The 7,409-nt window shown below is 39.3% G+C and overlaps 1 pseudogene; it reads left to right on the forward strand.

The window, feature by feature from the left end:
• The first annotated feature begins 1,114 nt into the window (after positions 1 to 1,114).
• On the forward strand, positions 1,115 to 6,997 carry LOC148005574 (heat shock protein HSP 90-alpha pseudogene; annotated as a pseudogene).
• The last annotated feature ends 412 nt before the right edge of the window (positions 6,998 to 7,409 follow it).

A 7,409-nucleotide genomic window follows, 5' to 3' on the forward strand; every position in this document is an offset into this window, starting at 1 on the left:
AGCCACTCATTTCTCTATTCTTCTCTTCCCTTTCTCTTCCACTCTACTTTACCCCACTGTGCATATCGTCTCTTCTTTGGGCTACCTCTCTCCCCTCAGCTCCAGGAACGTTTGGGAGGCAGTTGACTTTGAGGATTCTGTAAACTTGGAGCCTGTATCCCCTCAGGCTCTGCAGATGAAGGCCTTGATAGGGTTTGATTTTTGACTAAATGAAGCCAATTATGTGAAGACAAATCCTACCACTTCAATTACCCCCTCAGAGGCATTATATTCATCAAACCACCTAGGTTAAGTAATATTGCTGTCATTTAATCCAGGTTTGGGGAGTCATTTTCGAAATAAGTGTTTTACCCAATGAAGAAAAAGCCAGGCTTCTAGTACATAGATAGGAATAGGTAGGATGCTGGGTTTGGTTTTTGTTTGTTTTTTTTGTTTTTTGTTTTTTTGTTTTTTTGGTTTTTTTTTTATTTTGTGAATAGAAGTTGACAGTGTTGACATTTCAATTAGCTTTGTTTTACTTGAGGTAATTTTCACCCTCCTGTGGTTTTCTAATTACATCCTCAGTTGAGTTTGTTTTGCCTTTCAAGACCACTGGCTCTTGAAAGTCACTTACTGTTTTGTTGTTGTTGTTTGTTTGTTTTTTGTTTTGTTTTGTTGTTACTGTTCTTGTTGTAGTTGCTGTTGATATTGTTGTTTTCCTACACTGACAGGCTTGTTCAATAAACAGCCTGCAGACTAGAGTGCAGCTGAACACAGCACAGTAAAATTACAATGCTAGAATTTTAATGTCAAAAGGTTAGGCACACCCGAAGGCATGGTGCATTCAACAGACCCCTCAGTTAGCAACTCCAAGAATTTTTTTCTCCTTCGCCTTTAGGCAATTTTCCCTATTAAGAAAACCACTTTGAGGAGTTCCTAGTTACATTTTTTGCCCATGGTCCTCAAGGCCCCTTGATAAGCCAGCTCTCTACCTATGTATTCACATAGAGCTGTGGGCAGAATGAATCCAAGCACCTGTCTGTTGTGTGCAGACAGCAAGACCTAACCTAAAAGCAGATAGTGAGTTTCCAATACTTCATCTTCAGCTCACATTTTCCATCTTGTCAAGAGGAAGATGATTCAGAAGTTGTCTTGTGACTTGGCACCTTGCTTTCCATCAGAACAGCATTACCAGCCTGAGTAATGCCACTAAGTCTGTTTTTTTTTTCTAATTATGATTAAACAAAACTTTTATTAACAATTCATCAATAACACAACACATTATTTAACATATTTTGTGAGTACCATTTAACATGTAAGAATCTCTGATCATTTACTGTGTGTAGATAATTTTATTTACTCACACAAATGTTTCCTCAGAAAAAATTTTAAACAGAATTTTTTTTATTAACTTGAGTATTTCTCATATACATTTCTAGTGTTATTCCCTTTCCCATTTTCCGGGCAAACATCCCCCTAACCCCTCCCCCTCCCCAGCTTTATGGGTGTTCCCCTCCCCATCCTGCCCCCACTGCTGCCCTCCCCCAAAAATCTAGTTCACTGGGGGTTCAGTCTTAGCAGGACCCAGGGCTTGCCCTTACACTGGTGATCTTACTAGGATATTCATTGCTACCTATGAGGTCAGAGTCCAGGTTCAGTCCATGTATAGTCTTTAGGTAGTGGCTTAGTCCCTGGAAGCTCTGGTTGCTTGGCGTTGTTGTTCATATGGGGTCTCGAGGCCCTTCAAACTCTTCCAGTTCTTTCTCTGATTCCTTCAATGGGGGTCCTATGCTCAGTTCAGTGGTATGCTGCTGGCATTCGCATCTGTATTTGCTGAATTCTGGCTGTGTCTCTCAGGAGTGATCTATATCCAGCTCCTGTAGGCTTGCACATCTTGCTTCATCCATCTTGTCTAATTGGATGGCTGTATATGTATGGGCCTCATGTGGGGCAGGCTCTGAATGGGTGTTCCTTCTGTGTCTGTTTTAATCTTTGCCTCTCTATTCCCTGCCAAGGGTATTTTTGTTCCCCTTTTAAAGAAGGAGTGAAGCATTCACATTTTGATCATCTGTCTTGAGTTTCATTTGTTCTAGGCATCTAGGGTAATTCAAGCATTTGGGCTAATAGCCACTTATCAATGAGTGCATACCATGTGTGCTTTTCTGTGATTGGGTTACCTCACTCAGGATGATAGTTTCCAGTTCCAAACATGTGCCTATGAATTTCATAAAGTCATTGTTTTTGATAGCTGAGTAATATTCCATTGTGTAGATGTACCACATTATCTGTATCCATTCCTCTGTTGAAGGGCATCTGGGTTCTTTCCATTTTCTGGCTATTATAAATAAGGCTGCGATGAACATAGTGGAGCACGTGCATTTTTTATATGTTGGGGCATCTTTTGGGTATATGCCCAAGAGAGGTATAGCTGGATCCTCAGGCAGTACAATGTCCAATTTTCTGAGGAACCTCCAGACTGATTTCCAGAATGGTTGTACCAGTCTGCAATCCCACCAACAAAGGATTAGTGTTCCTCTTTCTCTGCATCCTCGCCAGCATCTGCTGTCACCTGAGTTTTTGATCTTAGCCATTCTCACTGGTGTGAGGTGAAATCTCAGGGTTGTTTTGATTTGCATTTCCCTTATGACTAAAAATGTTGAACATTTCTTTAGGTGTTTCTCAGCCATTTGGCATTCCTCAGCTGTGAATTCTTTGTTTAGCTCTGAACTCCATTTTTTAATAGGGTTATTTGTCTCCCTGCAGTCTAACTTCTTGAGTTCTTTGTATATTTTGGATATAAGGCCTCTATCTGTTGTAGGATTGGTAAAGATCTTTTCCCAATCTGTTGGTTGCTATTTTGTCCTAACCACAGTGTCCTTTGTCTTACAAAAGCTTTGCAGTTTTATGAGATCCCATTTGTCGATTCTTGATCTTAGAGCATAAGCCATTGGTGTTTTGTTCAGGAAATTTTTTCCAGTGCCCATGTGTTAGAGATGCTGCCCTAGTTTTTCTTCTATTAGTTTGAGTGTATCTGGTTTGATGTGGAGGTCCTTGATCCACTTGGACTTAAGCTTTGTACAGGGTGATAAGCATGGATCGATCTGCATTCTTCTACATGTTGACCTCCAGTTGAACCAGCACCATTTGCTGAAAATGCTCTTTTTTCCATTGGATGGTTTTGGCTTCTTTGTCAAAATTCAGGTGCCCATAAGTATGTGGGTTAATTTCTGGGTCTTCAATTCTATTCCATTGGTCTATCTGCCTGTCTCTGTACCAATAACATGCAGTTTTTATCACTATTGCTCTGTAATACTGCTTGAGTTCAAGGATAGTGATTCCTCCTTTAGTCCTTTTATTGTTGAGGATAATTTTAGCTATCGTGGGTTTTTTGTTATTACAGATGAATTTGCAAATTGTTCTGTCTAACTCTTTGAAGAATTGGATTGGTATTTTGTTGGGGATTGCATTGAATCTGTAGATCGCTTTTGGTTAAATGGCCATTTTTACAATGTTAATACTGCCAATCCATGAGCATAGGAGATATTTCAATCTTCTGAGGTCTTCTTCAATTTCTTTCTTCAGAGTCTTGAAGTTCTTATTGTACAGATCTTTTACTTGCTTGGTTAAAGTCACACCGAGGTACTTTATATTGTTTGGGTCTATAATGAAGGGTGTCGTTTCCCTAATTTCTTTCTCGGTTTGTTTCTTTTTTGTGTAGAGGAAGGCTACTGATTTATTTGAGTTAATTTTATACCCCGCCAGTTTGCTGAAGTTGTTTATCAGCTTTAGCAGTTCTCTGGTGGAACTTTTGGGGTCACTTAAATATACTATCATGTCATCTGCAAATAGTGATATTTTGACTTCTTTTTCACCAATCTGTATCCCCTTGATTTCCTTTTGTTTTCTGATTGCTCTGCCTAGAACTTCAAGACTATATTGAATAAGTAGGTAGAGAATTGGCAGCCTAGTTTAGTCCCTGATTTTAGTTGGATTGCTTCATGTTTCTCTCCATTTAGTTTAATGTTAGCAACTGGTTTGCTCTATATGGCTTTTACTATGTTTAGGTATGGGCCTTGAATTCCTATTCTTTCCAGGGCTTTTATCATGAGGGGTGTTGAATTTTGTCAAAACCTTTCTCGGTGTCTAATGAAATGATCATGTGGTTTTGTTCTTTCATTTTGTTTATATAATGGATCACGTTGATGGTTTTCCATATATTAAACCATCCCTGCATGCCTGGGATGAAGCCTACTTTATCACGGTGGATGATTGTTTTGATGTGCTCTTGGATTCGGTTTGTCAGATTTTTAATGAGTATTTTTGCATCGATATTCATAAGGGAAATTGGTCTGAAGTTCTTCTTCGTTGTTGGGTCTTCGTGTGGTTTAGGTATAAGAGTAATTGTGGCTTCATAGAAGGAATTCGGTAGTGCTCCATCTGTTTCAATTTTGTGGAATAGTTTGGACAATATTGGTATGAGGCCTTCTATGAAGGTCTGATAGAATTCTGCACTAAACCCGTCTGGACCTGGGTTCTTTTTGGTTGGGAGACCTTTAATGACTGCTTCTATTTCCTTAGGAGTTATGGGGTTGTTTAACTGGTTTATCTGTTCCTGATTTAACTTCGGTACCTGGTATTTGTCTAGGAAATTGTCCATTTCCTGCAGATTTTTGAGTTTTGTTGAATATAGGCTTTTATAGTAAGATCTGATGTCAGAAACAGCAGAACAAAGTAACACTAGAGATAATCTGATGGCGAGAGGCAAGCGGAGGAACCCAGGCAACAGAAACCAAGACTACATGGCATCATCGGAGTCCAATTCTCCCACCAAAGCAAACACAGAATATCCAAACACACCGGAAAAGCAAGATATAGTTTCAAAACCATTTTTGATCATGATGCTGGAGGACTTCAAGAAAGATATGAAGAACTCATTAGAGAAACACAGGAAAACATAAATAAACAAGTAGAAGCCCATAGAGAGGAGTCACAAAAATACCTGAAAGAATTCCAGGAAAACATAAATAAACAAGTAGAAGCCCATAGAGAGGAGTCATAAAAATCCCTGAAAGAATTCCAGGAAAACACAATCAAACAGTTGAAGGAATTAAAAATGGATATAGAAGCAATCAAGAAAGAACACATGGAAACAACCCTGGATATAGAAAACCAAAAGAAGAGACAAGGAGCTGTAGATATGAGCTTCACCAACAGAATACAAGAGATAGAAGAGAGAATCTCAGGAGTAGAAGATTCCATAGAAATCATTGACTCAACTGTCAAAGATAATGTAAAGCGGAAAAAGCTACTGGTCCAAAACATAGAGGAAATCCAGGACTCAATGAGAAGATCAAACCTAAGGATAATAGGTATAGGAGAGAGTGAAGACTCCAAGCTCAAAGGACCAGTAAATATCTTCAACAAAATCATAGAAGAAAACTTCCCTAACCTAAAAAAAAGAGATACCCATAGGCATACAAGAAGCCTACAGAACTCCAAATAGATTGGACCAGAAAAGAAACACCTCCCGTCACATAATAGTCAAAACACCAAACGCACAAAATAAAGAAAGAATAATAAAAGCAGTAAGGGAAAAAGGTCAAGTAACATATAAAGGCAGACCTATCAGAATCACACCAGACTTTTCTCCAGAAACTATGAAAGCTGCTAAGTCTGTTAAGGAAACCACTTCATGCCAATGCTTTACACCCATTTCAACCATTTTTCTCCAAAATATCTTTCATAATTTTGAAGAAGGTATCTCAGTGACAAATTGAACAAATCCCTTCACCTCCAATAACTTGAAAACTCACATCCCTATCCTGACCCATCCAGCAGGCTCAGTTATTCAGCGTCCCAAAGAAGTGCTACCTGAGGGTCAAGGGGAGGGAGAAAAGAAGGAGACCAAGCAAGGTTCTGTTGTTAAGGTCTCATTTAATGGGGCAAGCGTTACAGGTTTTAAGGCTTTCAGATAGGGGGAGTGACTTTTGTGAAACACAAAGGAGGGAAGGGTGAGGGTATGCTTGGCAGCGATAGAAGGAAGCAAAAAGTCATCTGGTGGAGACATCTGGTATTTGCTTGAAGACATCTGTTGTTTGCTCAGGTTGAAAGATCCTGTGACTCTTCCCGGAATCTTCCTGTGCCATCAGTTCGTCGGAAAGGCTTTTATCCAACAATCTCATAATCTTGTAGCAGCCATCTTAGGGCTGAGCGTTCTGTGACTGCACATCTCAGAATGGCTCCCCACACTACCCCTTCAAAGAAACCATCTCCTCTACTGCACCAGAATGAAGAAAAACCAGAAACATATCTATCTTATCACAGTGAGACCAAGAACCAGGTTGCTAACTCAACCTAAGTGAAATGTCTCTGAAAGCATGACTTGGAAGTAATCTATATAAATGAGCCCATTGATGAGTACTGTGCACAACAGCTGAAGGAATTGTAGGCAAAGACTTTGATGTCAGTTACCAATGAAAGACGAGATCTTCCAGAAGATGAAGAGGAAAGGAAGAAAGAGGAAGAGAAAAAGACAAAATTTGAGAACCTCTGCAAAATTAAAAAATATATTTTGGAGGAAATCGTTGAAAAGGTGGTTGTGTCAAATCGATTGGTGGGATCACCGTGCTGCATTGTCACAAGTACAGATGGGTGAACAACAAACATGGAGAGAATCATGAAAGCTCAAGCCCTCAGAGACAACTCAACAATGGGCAGTAAAGAAACACCTAGAGATAAACCCTGATCACACCATACTGAAACCTTAAGTTAAAAGGCAGAGGCTGACAAGAATGACAACTCTGTGAAGGATCTGGTCATTCTGCTGTATGAAACTTCACTTCTGTCTTTTGGCTTCAGTCCAGAACATCCCCAGACCCATGCTAACGGGAACAAGAGGACGATCAAGCATGGTCTAGGTATTGAAGAGGATGTGGGTGATACCAGTGCTGCTATAAGTGAATAACTGCCACCCCCGGAGGGAGATGACAACATATCACAGATGGAAGAAGTAGACTAGGCTTCACCAGAACTATGTGTCTGATGTGTACTTTCAATCCTACTGATAATATATTTTTCATGGTTTTTGTTTATTTTTGTTAACATTTAAAACATCTATGTGGCATGAAAATTAAAGGGAAGATAGAACTTCTACATGTGATACTATAGGTGTGACTTAAGAGGTTGATAGAACATTTGTTGTAAGACATAATGTAACCTACTGTTAATGTTAACTTTTTGGTCAAAAGTGTTTAGCTGTTGGGCTGGACTCCTTAGTAGACCAAATTAAGATGGCTTAAGTTTCATCTTAAGGTTTTTTTTTTCATTTCATGTAGTTAATTCTGCATGTACTAGTCTACGAAGTAAACACAAATTAAAACAGCTTGACAGAAGAATTCCCCCAAGTGGCTTGTTTCCTAAAGTATCAAGAA

This window comes from Rattus norvegicus, chromosome 5 (assembly GCF_021556685.1).
Source record: "Rattus norvegicus strain SHRSP/BbbUtx chromosome 5, alternate assembly SHRSP_T2T, whole genome shotgun sequence".
In the NCBI taxonomy this organism is placed as follows: Eukaryota; Metazoa; Chordata; class Mammalia; order Rodentia; family Muridae; genus Rattus; species Rattus norvegicus.